A 16,932-nucleotide genomic window follows, 5' to 3' on the forward strand; every position below is an offset into this window, starting at 1 on the left:
ATGCTAAGAAGAGTGGAATGGAAAATTAATTTTAGATCCCAGTTACTGACCTGTTTCCAAAAGCCTGTCTGTTCCAGGGTACAGGAAAATGTGGTGTGGAACCTGGCCCTGGCTGACCATGCCCCTGTCCAGGGCCATGCTAACATGAGCTGGAACCAGAGGGCCAACCCTGTAGTCAGCAGTCAGATGAGAATTAGAAACAGTGACGTCATTGGCTACAAAGGGTCAGGAGTGGCAGAGAAGAACATTTCTGCTATTAAGTCATTTGGCAGCGGTCATTCCCTCAACTGTCTCTACATAGCCGTAATGAGGGGGAAGAGCTAGAGTTGATAGCTGGTTCTTCTCTGCCCCATATACATGGTATGTCCCACCTCGGTGTCAACACGAAAGCATTCCCACCTACCTGAAGCTCTTGGTTCTCCCTTCCATTTTAGTAAATCACCCAGGCTGCCTTCTAGGACATCTCAGATTGAACCTTCTCTGCCTTTCTTATGGTAAGAGGCCCCAAACCCTTTATTTGGAAGCATACTCTGTGTGAAATATAAAGCCACATCAGGAGACTTCTTTTGCTGTCCCTGGGGATAGGCTTTCTGGTGACATTACATGGAGGGGGCAGTGGAAGGGGAGAATCTTGATCTCTCTTCAATCAGGAAAGTACTGTCATCTTTGGCACGTGTGACAGTGCCCAGTGGTGCTGCTGTCCACTGGATGACACTGGTATTTGGTGGTGGTGGTGCTTGGGGGGTAGTAATTAACCCAAACCTACACATTATTATCACCATGATCTACCCTGACCAAAACACATGGGACCCTGATGACAGTTTAAGCAGGTCTTCTTCATTGAAGAGGTTAGTTATTAACCCAATTCACTTATTGTCTCTTCAGGGTAGTCTCTCTAGTTAGAGAAGTTCCCTCCTAACTCCCAGTTACTATCTATTTTTAATTTCCTTCATCAAGTGCATCTTAAAGTCTGAGTTTCCTCAAAAGCAGAACCTGAGGCAAGGACTTGGGTTTGTGAGTCATTTATTTGATAGTCGATCCCAGGAAGCAGGAGTAGGGAAGAGAACATGGAGGAAAGCCAATATGAACATGTATTACCATGCCTGATTCCAGTCAGAATCCCAAGAAGATAAGACTTCAAAACACAGCCCAGTATGACCCCCTGTTAGTTCAGGGCTGCCCCTAGAAGCATGAATTGTCTCTCACTGCTGCCTGATGCTAGCCAAGGGTCTCCTGAGAGGCATCTGAGAAGACCTGGAGGCAGAATGCAGGGGACACAGGAGGCAGGATAGAAGTAGGACACTGACATCTCCAGGAAAGTCTGAGCTTACATGGAATTGTCTACCAAGAGTATAAGATGCAATCAGAGGTAGGCCAACGGGAGAGGTCTTGGACAGCAGAGTATCTCCTACAGCACTAGCTCTGAAATTCTCTTACTTATAGGATATTCACCCATTCAAAGTCTCCTTCACCCCACTGGTGAACAGAGACCCCTCCATAAGAGCAACGACCTCCAAGTGCCCATAACAAAGCTTTATGAGAATTGGAAACTGGCACTGCCCCACCCCACACAGGTGGTTACAGCTTCTCAGCCTTAAAAATCAGCAAGAGGAGCTTGCCTGAAGTTAAACTGTCCACACTGGCCTTCAGTCAAGCCCTGTTGTGTAAGGCAAAATCTGCCCATCCACAGTAGTTCTTCTGTCTTGTTGACAGGAGAATGCACTGTGCCTAGGACAGTAACTGTCACACAGGAGGTGTTCAATACATTTTGTTGGATGAAGTAGTTCAAGTCAATTTGGCTAATTCATAATGAATTGTAAGTTTTATAACCTTTTTCCAACCTTTGAACATCAGAAGTAGTTTTCTTCTCCAGATTTCTGGTGGTCATGTGGAACAGAATATGTTTTCTGACCTTAGGATCTTCTGGTTCTCCAGGGCTCAGGGGAAGGGTGTGGTCTGCCATGATGGTCTAGAAGTCTCTAGCCCTCCACTTCAGGCTGAAGTTAGTGTTTGCCTAAATAATCTGAACATAAACATTCTTCCCAAATAGCCAGTCTTGTACACCTTTGCACCCTTCACCCGCTTCTAGTTCTAGAAATATATACGTCCTTCCACATTCACCAAATTTTGATCACATTTCTCGCAAAATCCTAGTTCAGGCTTTATGACTTAGGTGGCATTTAACCCATCCTGCTCTGAGTTGTTTTATAATGATAACTCATATTAACTAACAGTGAATGATTCACCCCCAACTCTGCTATGGGCAGAGTTTATGAGCACTGCTGTTCATAAAAAAGAATTCAGATTCTTTTCCTGACCATAGTGTAGAGACCATGGGATGGTTTTGTATTCAGAGTGAAAGTTGGATTTCATCTACTACAAAAGCAAAAGCCCCATATTCTCTATTTTTGTTTATGGCTTTTCCTTGAATCTTTTTAAACCTAAAAAGTAGGCAAGAGGAGTAGATAGCTTCCTATAATCTGAGAGACATGGGAAGTAGTTGCCAAGCATGGGTCATCACTGGGGCTCTCCTTGATATACCCAAGTTTCTTGATCTCACAGATGCATAAGACACATAATGTCCAGAAGTTGGAGTGTTTGATTATAGACCAGGAGCTGAAATTTGAGCCACAAATATAGGTAGAACTCTGGGTTCATGCTCTGACCCAATATGGTCATATGAAGTCTAGAACCAAACCTTTTAGATAAGTTTATGTGAAGACACATGCTAGAAATGTCCTTCCTTTTTTACCTTATTAACTTCTCATTCTTTTAGATCCAGCTCAGATATGACCTCATTTATAAAGACTTGCATTGGCCCCATACCCCAACTGTAGCGGAATGATTTTTTCCCTCTCCTGTATACCCATAGAACTTAAAAAAAAAAATAACACCTACCACAATAAATTATTGCTATCTGGCTATGGAACATTTTGTGCCCGCAATCCTTCTGTTCCAAGAGTACCTTATTTGACCATAGTATCACAAGGCCTGGCATCATGGCTAAAAAGTGGAAGTTTCTCAATAAATGTTGGAAAAGTGAGGGATATGTGAATGAGAATGGCCTACTCCAAGCACTATGGCTTACCCTCGTGGTCCCCCAAACTGGCCAGATGTCCTCCATCTGGCACCATTTCCCAACCCATAAGGGAATTCACCAGATTCTCAGACACCAGTACCTTCTCTTCTCCTGCATCTCCGTACAGGGTTCTCATCAAGTTCAAGGTTGGCTTCAGTCTAGGAAAATAAATAGGCCTCCCCTTAGACACACTAGAGCCAGCTAATTTATATGAGAAGTCGACTCCAGGCCCCCTGCCTCCTGGACTGCGCAGAGAGAACAAGATGAAGAGTCCCAGCATGAGTTACTATGCTCAGCCTGGCCTCTCTCTAACATTGGGGCCTTCTGCTCCTGTGACAAAGGTTTATGTTCTAAGTCATTAAGTTTTTCTGCCAAAACAGAACGTGTTTCTTTTTAAAGGCCCTTGTTCCCGCTCAGAAGTTTCTTAATCAGAAACAGTGACTAATAGTTCAACTCCAAATAAAGGAAATAAAATTAAATGTCCCAATTGCTTTTTGCTGATTTGGCCTTTGGTTTCATTTTATTATTTTCTTTACAAGCCTTAGGCTTATAGAGGAACTCCCCAGTGCCCAACACCAAGTTCTGTTCTGGAGGGAGAGAGGTATACTGCCCAGTGTGACATTTGAGTTATAGTTCCTCTAAACCACATGCAAACCTTAATAAATAGAAATGTAAAGTGCCAACACTGAAAACCAGCGTTCCTGGCCTGAGGTTGGAAGACTTGTGTGGACCCCTGCCTGCAGAAGCACTAGGGCATTTGCAGAGCCAAAGAAACAATGGTTCAGGTGGAAAGAAGAGGTTTCTGCCAACTTATACCTCTTTGACTGGATTCCAGGTGCCTTTCCTATTTATGAAAGGCCACTACAGTTGGCATCCTTGATCCTGCCATGGAAATGCCTGGAATGTGACCATTCAGGGACATTCTAGGGAAAAGTCCAGAAAAGAGGGAAAGTAGTCCAGAGAAGAAAAAAAAAATGTAAGAATTGAAGGAACTGGGTAGAAACACTGAGAATCATTGATGTTAGAACCAGAGAACATCTATTTCATTGTCTTATGTCTTTATTTATTATGCAAATAAATAAAAATTTTAAAATCAGTCAAATAAAGATTAAATTGAATTTAAAAAATAAAATAAATAAAAAGAGTAAGGCCTTGAGAGACCTGGACTCCCAAAAGGGGATAAAAATTGTTCCGTGCCATCTTCATTCTACTCGATGAAAGAGAGCATAAAGGACCAGGCTATGTCAAAGTTTAAAACTTCAGGGCACCTGGGTGTCTCAGTGGGTTAAAGTCTCTGCCTTCAGCTCAGGTCGTGGTCCCTGGGTCCTGGGATTGAGCCTTGCATCGGGCTCTCTGCTCAACAGGGAGCCTGCTTCCCCCCTCTCTCTCTCCGCCTGCCTCTCTGCCTACTTGTGATCTCTGCCTGTCAAATAAATAAATAAAATCTTTATTTAAAAAAAAAACAAAACTTAGCACAGTTCCCGGCACAAAGCAGGCAATAAATACTTGATAAAATAATATTAAATAATAGTTCACACAGGGGATAAAATAACCTAACAGTCACATTGTCCCACAAGTAACTTCCCACAATGAGAGTCTGGGTTCACTAACCTTATTTTGAAATTATTCCAAACTTACAGAAGTTGTAACAATAGTACAAAGGATCTCCATATACCCCTCAGCCAGGCTCATCAACTTTTTTAATGTTTGCCACATTGTGTTCTCTATCTATCTACCTAGGTACATACACATATTATTTGTTCTGAAACATTTGGAGTAGGTTTCTTTGGGCCTGTTTCCCCTGATTGCTTCAATATGTATTTCATGAGAGCAACGACATTCTCTAACGGTTATCAAATCCGGGAAATTTCACATTCACACAACACTTTAATCCGTCAACAATCAAATGTCAACATTGTCTTAATAATGTCCTTTATATTATTTTTCCCACACGAGACCCCATCCAGGGTCACATCTTCTATTTGTCATGCCTCCTTAGTCTATTCTAATCTACAAAGATTCTCAGTCCTTCATGAAACTGACATAGTTGGAGAGTACAGCCCTGTCATTTTCTAGAAGACCCCTCATTTTGGATTTACCCAATGCTCCCCCATGAGATTCAGGCCAGGCCCTTTTGGCTGGAGCACTGCCTGAGAAGGGGTGTGTTCTTCTCAGAGTGTCACCTCTGGAGACACATTAAGTCTGTCCCTTCTTGATAATGTTGATTTTGATAAGCGACTTCTCTGCTGTAGAGTTACTGTTTTCCTTTCATAATTAGTAAGTAATTTGCAAAGAGCACTTTCAGAACATGTAAATATTCTGTTCTCCATCAATCCCTGCAATGCATTTAGCAGCCAGTAAATTGTTTGGTTTTTACTCACTGGGTTACAATCCATTGCTGACATTATTTGGTTTGGTCCTCGGGTTATCCCAGATTTGGCCAGAAGAACTCCTTCAGACTCTCCTTTATCCTGTTGGCATGTGCCACCCCCCACCTTTTTTTAACTTGCACACCTTTTAAATTTTTGGCAATACAAAATGTTATAGGATCCTTTGTGTTTTTTCTGCCTTGTTCCTGAAATCAGCCTTGATCCGGAGGTCCCCAGTCCCTTTGAGCTGGGGTGGTATTTAAAAATCAAGACCTAGATGTTAGGTATAGTCATTGCTATTGGAATGCCATTGGTTTAAGGCCCTATCAGCAGAGAGAGACGATAATATATATTTGTGCATTTATCTGCTTATTTATCTGCTTATGCTAATCCAAACCAATTTTTTGTGGGTATTTCTGTATTACTTACCTTTTTCTATTTCTTTTTTGTATCTTTCTGTTTCACAGTGAGAATTCTGGCTCACAAAGCAGACACAAACAAAACTATATATAAATATATACATACATATATATATATTCATTTGCTTAGTCTTAAAATATACAGAAACAAAATAGTTTTTTAAGCTAAGTTATGTGCATACCACTACCATAAAAAATGAGAAAAGTTCAAGAGATGTTTGTATGTTTTTCTTTAGATGAAGATACAGTCAAAGCATTCTGTTCAAAAGTTACTTAAACTAGCTTTTATCCCTCCCTTTCGTGTGACTATATTATTTCACTGAAATAAAGTAGTCTATTTATTTCTCTTTCTAAAAAGTTTTAGGGCTCTTCCCCATCCTCACTGGTTGACTTTAATTTTTTTTAACTTAATATGATTCCCCTAGTCAAAACCATATGAAAAGGTATACCCCAAAAGTGCCCCCTCCCCTATCCCATCCATCTTATTTTCCCGCCACCTCTATCCTATGTAGGGAACCAACTTCATTAGTCTTTGGTTTATACTTTCTGAATATTCTTTTTCCAAAATAAACTGGCAAAGTGCAAATAATTTCAAAATAAAAAATAAAGAGATATGCATATGTTTTCTTAATTCTCCTTCCTTAACACAAAAAGTATATAATACACACATTCTTTTGTATGTTCTTTTTCCACTTAATATATTTAAATTTATTTCATATTAAATCACAGAAGTCTTCCTAATTCTTTTTACAGCTCCTTAGTCTTCCCATGAGTGCATATTGCAGTATGTTCAACCAATTTTCTATATTTGGTGTTTTAGCTAATTTCTGATATTTTGCAGTTGCAAACAACACTGCCATGATTAACCTCATGCATATAATTTTTGTATCATTGGAAATATATCTTCAGAATAAATTGCTGGGTCAAAAGATAAGTACATATGCAGTATTGTTGATAACTTTAAAGAGGCTACACCATCTCAGTGCTCACCAGCAATGTGTGTGAGTATTGTTTTTCCCACAGCCTCACCAATAGAGTGTGCCTGGGAGTTGAGAAAATGTCTGAATTCCACTATAGTCTTACAAGTGAGGTTGAAAATCTTTTCCTATGTTTGATCTGTGTGTGTGTGTGTGTGTGTGTGTGTGTGTGTGCGAATTGTCTTTTTAAGTCTTAATCTTTTTCATAAGAGTTTTGGTCATTTTCCCCTTAATTTTAAAACTTATTTGTACATTAGCCCATTATTTATTATATATTTCCAGTACTTTATGCCAGTTTGTCATATGTCTTTTGACTGTGCTCATGGTGTTTTCTGTCATATGTTTTTTAATGTAGGCAAATTTATCAAATTTTTGTGCATCTTGATCTTGAATTGTAGTTACAAAGCGTTTTCCTACACCCAAATGAAAGTAGAATCCATCCATTTAAAAATTCTTTTTTTTTATTATGTTATGTTAGTCACCATACAATACATCATTAATTTTTGATGTAGTGTTCCACAATTCATTGTTTGCATATAACACCCAGTGCTCCATGCAATACATGCCCTCCTCAATACCCATTACCAGGATAACCCATCCACCACCCCCACAAAACCCTCAGTTTGTTTCTCAGAGTCCATAGTCTCTCATGGTTCATCTCCCCTCCAATATCCACCCCCCTTCATTTTTCCCTTCCTTTCCCTTAATGTTCTCCATGCTATTCCTTATGTTCCACAAATAAGTGAAACCATAAGATAATTGACTTTCTCTGCTTGACTTATGTCACTTAGTATAATCTCCAGTCCCATCCATATTGATGCAAAAGTTGGGCATTCATCCTTTCTGATGGCTGAGTAATATTCCATTATATATATGGACCATATCTTCTTTATCCATTCATCTGTTGAAGAGCATATTGGATCTTTCCACAGTTTGGCTATTGTGGATATTGCTGCTATGAACATTATGGTGCATATGGCCCTTCTTTTCCCTACATTTGTATCCTTGGGGTAAATATCCAGTAATGCAATTGCTGGGTCATAGAGTAGCTCTATTTTTAACTTTTTGAGGTACCTCCACACTGTTTTCCAAAGTGGCTGTACTAACTTCCACCAACAGTGTAAGAGTGCTCCTCTTTCTCCTTAACCTCTCTAACATTTGTTGTTTCTTGCTTTGTCATTTTTTGCCATTCTAACTGGTGTAAGGTTGTATCTCACTGTGGTTTTGATTTGAACTTCCCTGATGGCTAATGATGATGGACATTTTTTCTTGTCTGTTAGCCATTTGTATGTCTTCTTTTGAGAAGTGCCTGTTCATGTCTTCTGTCCATTTTTGGACTTGATTGTTTTTTGCGTGTTGAGTTTGAGAAGTTCTTTATAGATCTTGGATATCAGCCCTTTGTCTGTAGTATCATTTGCAAATATCTTCTCCCATTCTGTGGGTTGCCTCTTTGTTTTGTTGACTGTTTCCTTTGCAGTGCAGAAACTTTCTATGTTGATGAAGTCCTAAAAGTTCATTTTTATTTTTGTTTCCCTTGCTTTTGGAGACTTGTCCTGAAAGGAGTTGTTGTGGCCAATGTCGAAGAGGTTACTGCCTAATGTTCTCCTTTAGGATTTTGATGGATTCCTGTCTCACACTGTGGTCTTTAATTCATTTTATCTTTGTGTATGGTGTAAACAAATGGTCAAGTTTCATTCTTCTGTGTATAGCTATACAACTTTCCCAGCACCATTTATTGAAGAAATTTTTTTTCCATTAGATATTTTTCCTGTTTTGTTGAAGATTATTTGACTATAGAATTGAGGGTCCATATCTGGGCTCTCTATTTTGTTCCATTGGTCTATGTGTCTGTTTTCCCCTTGACATCAGGAAGATGACAATGATGCCCACTCTTGCCACCGTTGTTCAACATAGTACTAGAAGCCCTAACAACAACAATCAGACAACAAAAAGAAATAAAACGTATTCAAATTGGCAAAGAAGAAGTCAAACTCTCTTCTTCACAGATGACATGACACTTTATGTGGAAAACCCAAAAGACTCTACCCCCAAATCACTGGAACTCATACAGCAATTCAGTAATGTGGCAGGATACAAAATCAATGCACAGAAATCAGTTGCTTCCTTGTACACTAACAATGTAAATGTAGAAAGAGAAATTAGAGAATCCATTCCATTTACAATAGCACCAAAAACCATAAAATAAATTGGAATAAACCTAACCAAAGAGGTAAAGGATCTATACTCTAGGAACTACATAACACTCATGAAAGCAATTGAAGAAGACACAAAAAGATAGAAAAACATTCCATGCTCATGGATAGGAAGAATAAACATTGTTAACATGTCTGTGCTGCCCAGAGCAATCTATACTTTCAACACCATCCCAATTGAAATACCAATGGCATTTTCCAAAGTGCCAGAACAAACAATGCTCAAATTTGTATGGAACCAGAAAAGACTCCAAACTTCCAAGGAAATGTTGAAAAAGAAAAACAAAGTCAGGGACATCATGTTGCCTGATTGCAAGCTATATTATGAAGCTGTGATCGCCAAGACAGCATGGTACTGGCTATTTAAAAATTCTTATGAAATTTCATTTTTATGTTTGCATCTCTAATCCATTTGAGTTTTTGTAATATATGGTGTGAGAAATGAATTAATTTTATCTTTGTCTAAATGGCTATCTAGTTATCCCAAATTAGTTATTTAAAAGTTCATATTAGCTTCAATGATTTTATATGCCTCCTTGGTTACATAGTAAATTTCCAGATATACTTGGGCTTATTTTTTGACTTTCTATTCCATTCCATTTTGCCTTAAATCACGAGCTAGTACCACACTAGGTGAACTATAGAGACTTTGTAGCATCTTTTCGTATCCGGAGGGATGGCCCACCCCATGGATCTTCCTTCTGTTGTTTTACAGATATTCTTACATGTTTATTTTTCTGTAAAAATGTTAGTAACAACTTTAATAGTGCCAGAGAAAAAATTTATTGATGTTTTTATTGGGAGAACTATTATCTTGATGATGTGGAGGTATTCTATCCAAAAACAAGGGAGATCTTTCTGTTTGTTTAAGTCTAGAAGTCGGAATCTGTGTATATGTGCCTAATTTTTATCCTCTATTCGTTAATACTGTTCACTCTAAAATAAAACCACACAAAGCTTAGGGAATTACAGAGCAAACTGCCTTATAGGCAGGTCAAGAAATAGAACTTTGACATACCAAAAACTTCTTGATGTGCTCCCTCAGTTACTGTTCCCTCCCTCTCTCCAAAAGTAGCCACATTGAGAACTGTATAGCAATCATGTCCCTGCTTTTCTTTATATTTAAACACCATGTGTTCATCCTTAGACACTAGGATGAACTAGCTTAATCTAGTTGATGAAAAAATGTTTGCTATGTGTCTTAAATCTCATCTAGTCTTCAGATTTCTCTTCTAGAACTTTCTTTTCTGAGCAGTTAGTCTGCTGAAGGTCCTGGACTATGAGACCTGTAAAGTTGTCATCATCTGGGTGTTCCCAGTTGCAAACTCAAGATGTGGGTCATTATATCTTTCTTGGAAATTTTCATTTCTTGCAAAATCAAGGGACCAGAGGTTGGATTAGATTCAGCTTTGATCTCCTTGGCAAGATTATAGGTGGTACTGCATTATTTCATCAGAGAACAGAGAATGTCAAACATTTCATCTTTTTTGATATTAGCAGCCAGTGATGCTCAATGCCTTTAGTCCTTTTCTTTCCAGTTCTTTTGATTGTGTGAAACCCCTTCTCTAATATATTCTTAGAATGCATAGATGTGGATTTTACATCTTTTATAAGAATCAGAAGTCAGCTCTCTTCCTTCCCCTTTACCATTACCTTCATCCCTATTACCATCCACATGTGTGACACCAGGGAAATGATTCCAACACACTTGATGGTAGGGAATACGCACTACCTGTAACACCTGTTAGCAGAGGAAAGAGTTCCATAGCCAGTGCTCCCAGAGATCAGCCATCCTCAACGAGTTCCGGATATTAGGGAAACCTAAGGACCTGGAGTAGGTAAGTAGTTTGGGTTTATTTATTTGTTTTGATTTATTAACATTTATTGAAATACAGAAGAAGGCTTGGCTCTGAGGAGAGAATCAGCACTAGGTGTATTGCCCCAAAGCATAATACAGAGCTGAAAATTTCCCTGGATACAATTGCTTACCAACACCTCCTTGACCCAGGAGCAGCCTTATCTAAATGGCGATTTCTCTAAGGTCACAACCAGAACTAGAACTCAGTCCCTCTTGCCTAGGTCATTCTACTATGTAGGAACATGGTCTCTGTTGACATATCTTCCTTCCTTCCCTCTTTCTTCACCAAGTATAGAAAACCAGGCTACACAAGGTCTTATAGCCACAAGAAGTATTCTCAGGGCGGCTTTTCAAAGGAGCTTTCATTACTCATTAATTATTACTTTTTTAATTAGGCATCCACTATGTACCAGGCACCTTGCCTAGCTATGGCTACACAGTAAAACAGAACAGACATAGTCCTGCCTTCATGGGGTTTCTTATAATCCGCTGAGGGAAATGAATAATAAGTAAGTGGTTGAATAAATATACATAATTGCAGATGGTACTAAACGCTATGCAGAAAAATAAAAGAGTGGTATAAAAAATAATAATAAAGAAGGGAACTTCTTTAGAATGGATAATGAGATAGGGCTCTCTGAAGGGTTGGTCATTTATACTTTTTATGGAAGAGGCAGTGATTCTTGGGCAGCCGTAGGCAACATCATCTACCTTACTGTCATTCCTTGATTTCTTTAATGAACTTGTATTAACTATGTTCTTATGCACAAATCACTGTGCTAGGTGCTAAGGATACACCAACTTGAAATGGTATAGTCCTTGTTCTAATAAAACCTGTGGACTGGTAGAAGAAAAACTTAAAGAGAGAATTTAACAAAAAAAGAGTAAATGCAAAACAAAGGAAAAGGGCTGAAGCCTGGCTGAGGTTGGGGATGACCAGCTTCAGGATTCCAGATTAGTCTTGTGGGGGCAAGGAAATATTTTAAATTCAATTTTAGTAGCATCATTGGTAAACAAATTAATAAAACAAAAAGCCATTAAGCTGTAAGAACAACAAATGGTCCAATCAGAAATCTCATCTTAGCAGCATAACTGATAACAGAGGATCCAAGTGCTACATGTTAGTTCACTTTAGTTGGATATAAGAAGGGTCAGTTACACCAACCTCCAAGTAAAAGCTGGTGGAACAGACACCAGGCAAAGCAGACGTTCTGGTCCAACAAGCCACTCCTCATACAGTGATGGATACAATCTGGTCTATGCTAGCCTACATGCTCCCTTTCCTTCTCCATCTTTGGGTTAGGCTAGCATTGAAAAAATACCTTACTGCTTATTGAAAAGAACTACAGTGACCTAAAAACAGTAAGAATGGGTCCTGGTAACTCGAGAGAGACAAAGTTGCCACCTCCACAAGCTCACATCTTCCATGTGAGTCATTCATCTTCCAAACACTACCAGAAATCCCTTCACCCCCCCCCCCCGTTCTTCTCTGGAGCCTCACCAAATAGACCAGATCTGCCCATGGGTCTTGGTGAGTATGAGCCCTCTCTTTTCTTCCACTGTATGGGTTGCTGAACCAACACCTACGGGAAGGATTAAACTGAGCTTGCCAACACCCACAAACCAGCCACTGCAACATCAACCAGAGTCTCTTGGGCCCTCTGAGTGATGAGACCCATTGACCAGGGTATTAGTGGTATAACTGAGGAAGCACACTGAATTAAAAGGAAGTTTTTCTCCCTTCATGCTTCCCTCACTACATCTACCACCCCTGGGCTCCCTATCTGTACTTGGAAGGTAGGGTAGTTAAAGAAGGATAAAGAAGTGACATTAACAACTGAAAGGGGAAATTCTATTTACCAAGTGGTGCGTTAGATGTTTCATATGTGTAATTTCATGTGATTTTCAGAATTAATAAGGTCAACATTTTATTTCTATTTTATAGGCGAAGGTATGGAGGCTTAAAGAGTTCAAGTGAGGGTCTGATTTGAATGAGTGCGAGTCTTCTAATTAGGCAGGATGCACCATTTTAATGGCACCAGGTTGTCTGTAGGCAACATTCTCAGGTTTGTTTCCTATAGTCACAATTCTTTTTGAAAATCTGACTCAAACAAGCAGGACTCATTGAAAAGTCATTGTCTAGCTCAGGTACCCAGATCTGTCTAGCACCAGATCTAAGTGAAGTCCGCCAAAGCCTTTAGCTTGAAAACCAAAGCTCATCTTCACTACCAAAAGATATATCTGAGAACGATGGAGAAATTAGCTTTGACTGAGTCCACCCCAGGCTCCCAAGGCACCACGCACGCCTGCATGCCTGAGTGTGAGTGAGCATCTACGCGGAGCACATGACTAATGCAAGAGGGAACAGCATATTGTAAAGAGCAGCCCCATCTCTGCTTGTGTGCAAATCAGAAATGCCAGAGAATTTTTCCATAGTCTTCTATAATGTTCATTACAAAAGAGTCCCCAGATGGCAGATGGCTATTAGCTCACTGTGACCTATATAAATGTCAAACATAAAACTATTGCCCCAGCAAAAATCTCAAAATAAATAACAACAGGAGGGATGAGATTCTGTTGTCATCAGTATTTACAGTTTATGCATTTGGACTCTTCTGTTCTCAAGCCAGCACAAAAATGCTTTCAACCCACTAGGGAATTCAATTAGCTGGAGCAGTACAGGAAGTGGAGTCCCATAAGAATAACTAACACAGATGAGGAATGGGCTACCCTAAAAGGCAAGCCAGTGGCTGGGAAGAGTGCGATGGCTTTGGGGCATTGCCTAGCTCACATTTCAAAGGTTTATCTCTGGATCTTTATCTTCATGACCAGGCTTACTAAGACAAAAGGAAGTTTCTCTCCTCCACATTCACACCTGGATAGCCCAGAGAAAGGGTGTAAGGGACAGGCTTTACTATTAGAGGGAAGATTCCAGATCTTAAGAAACATAGAATAAGTTATTTTTATATGGGACTTACAGGATCAACTTCTTTCTTATTTGAAATTCACAGGTTCTCTGCCTGCCAACTGCCAACCCTACAGAGAACTGCTCTCCACCATAGTGTGTGTGTGTGTGTGTGTGTGTGTGTGTGTACACACAATTTATATAGATGTATGTATCTATATCTATATCTAATCTATATCTATATCTATATCTATATATACCTTTTTTTAACATATCAGTGTTTCTAACACAACACAATTTAAATCTGGTTCTCCAGACGAACAACTGGAAGAATTCTCAGTCAATCTGTTCAGTGAACTAAAATCAGCTTGCATTGCCTTGTTGGTTTTGTGGTATAATGATTCTGTTTGGATTTTTCTCTTGCATTTCTGATGATCTAGATGGTCCTAGAAGCTAAGCAGTTAATCTGAAAACAAAAACAAGGAACAACAAAAACACTAGCTTTACAGCTTGGGGAAAGGATTCACCAGGAAGCAACTGGATAAGCAGTGTGATCTACCGGTTCAAAGAGAGGGTGACCATATAATTTACTTTCTAGACTGAAACAATTCTGAGAGTGAGAGGCAGTGTTATTAATAATTTTACCAAGGCAATAGCCATAAAGCAGGAGTGTCCAGGGCAAACCAAGACGTAAGGTCACCTTATTCAAAGATGATTTATAAACACCATCAAAAAAGCTTATTTAAACAGCACATGTATCTGCGGAATTAAAGTGTTGATTATAAAAAATAACCAAGACAAAAAGGCAGCAGTGTATAGTAGAAAGAACTTTGTAATCTGACAGCACTCTGTTTTAAAACTGGCTTTTCCCCCCCTAACTAGCTATGTGACCTTAAGCCTCTAATTTCTCATTTGGAATGTGGGAATAAAATACCTTGAAAAGCTGTTGTCAGAATTAAACGAGATAAAAAACATGAAGTGTCTGGATAGAAATAGCACATAATAATTTTTATTTCTCATTCCTAGGAACATGCAGATCCTGCTTCAAATCTGTTTCATTCCATTATTCCTTGGTTTTAAATCAACAACTACTAAAAATGCACTCGAAAACTAATTTCCAGCAGAGATTTTTCTAACAACTTGACAGCTGGCAGATAGCAGCATGGCTATCCACATTTTTCTGTGAGTCCTGTTGTGAAATAGAAATCTTTGATCCAAATGTTGTTGCTTTTACTTTTAAAAACACGTGTGATCCTACAAATAACACCCCAAGCCATTGTGTCAAGCCAAGGGTTAGACTGGAAGGAGAGATTTCCATCCCTAAAGAAACCTCCCAGTTCAGGGAAAGTGTCCAGTGTGCAAATGAGGAGTCACGAGTCTCGTGATGCATCTCTTAACATGAGATAGCTTCTGGCATCCTGGGACTGGGTAGTATCCCACATACATATTTTATATATTGCAGAAAGTAAGGTTTTATAGCAAAACATCAATTTGTATGAGTTCACTTAACTTCAAAATAGCTCTGCAAATGGCCAAGGAATCCCACACAGAGGATGGCCTGTCTTCCACGTCAGCACAGGGCTTCCTCCAGCTCCCATTTCCCCAACTCCAGGAACCTGTTGATGGATACTTGATGTGCAAAATGCCCATAAAAGCGAACCTGCAACGGATCCGTGGGAGTCACATTTCAAACTTCCACTCACACCATGGAATATTTAGGGGGAAATTTGGCCCCAAGAGTCTTGTTGCTCCAGTTGGGCTCCCATTTGGAACACGACTCACATTCTGAAATGAGTTTTGAAGCTAAAACTCACTTATTTATTATTCGGGAAAGTGTTTATAAACACTCATTGCATGCTACCAGCAAGGAGGAGACCAGATAAAATGATTCAGTCTAAACATTCAAGGAGCTTAACAACTTAGGAGAGAAAATAACAGTTGATTACAATACACCAAGTGGTAGCTTTGATGGGGTTATGAACAAACTAAATTTAAGCATAGAAGAAGAAGCATCCAAACAGACTGGGGGACCAAGGGAAGGTTTCAAAACAGGAGGGACATTTGATCTTGGATCTAAAGGTTGACTTTGCAAAAGTCTAGAAAAAAGAAAGAAAGATCTAGTGAGAGGAAACTGCCCATGCAAAGGTGCCGGGCCAGAGAGAAGTTGGTGGGCTCTGGATGTGACCAGCATCACCACAGCCCAGGCAGCATGGGATGTTTTGCAACAAGGCTGGACAATGGGTGAGGACTTGGTCAGGAGGAACTCTCTAGGCTTTTCAAGGCATGTATAAGTTTATCTCCCAGACCCCCAGTTTTCTTTTTTTTTTTTTTTAAGATTTTTATTTATTTATTTGACAGAGAGAGATCACAAGCAGGCAGAGAGGCAGGCAGAGAGAGAGGAAGGGAAGCAGGCTCCCTGCTGAGCAGAGAGCCCGATGCGGGGCTCGATCCCAGGACCCAGGGATCATGACCTGAGCCGAAGGCAGAGGCTCAACCCACTGAACCATCCAGGTGCCCCCAGACCCTCAGTTTTCACACCAGCTCTGGATCTGCACTGCAACTCCATTACCTTGAGAACCAGTCTTACATCTGACTACCTCTCTCCTTTCCTCTCTTGGTCAGGCCACCACCATCTCTCACCTGATGTTTGGGAATATCTTCCTGTGTGGTCTCTCTGCTTCTACCTTGGCCTCTCCAGAGCCTACCAATACACCTGTTTGACTTTCAAAACCTAAATTACATGTGTGGACCTTCTGCTCAAAATTTCCTGAGCAGGGGGGCTCCCTGCTTCACTCAGAGGAAAGGTTGATCCAAATCCCCACAGTGGCCCACCACATGTGATATGACCTAACCTGCTACCCCCCCATACCTCTCTTATCTCATGTCCATCCCCTCACCCACCCACCTACAGCCACATTGGTCACAAGGCTTGGAGACTTGGCTTTGGTACCCCATTTACTAGGCTTGGAGGGCTTTTCACCAACAAATCTAGAGCCTTCTGTGTCACCTCCTTCAGATCTCTGACCAAATATCATGCTATTATAGAAGTCATCCTTGGCTACCCTATTTTATGAGATGAAGCCATACCCACTTGAGCTTTTCCTGATCTCTA

The sequence above is a fragment of the Enhydra lutris genome, unplaced genomic scaffold (assembly GCF_002288905.1).
Source record: "Enhydra lutris kenyoni isolate GAN:26980312 unplaced genomic scaffold, ASM228890v2 scaffoldscaffold11, whole genome shotgun sequence".
NCBI lineage: Eukaryota > Metazoa > Chordata > Mammalia > Carnivora > Mustelidae > Enhydra > Enhydra lutris.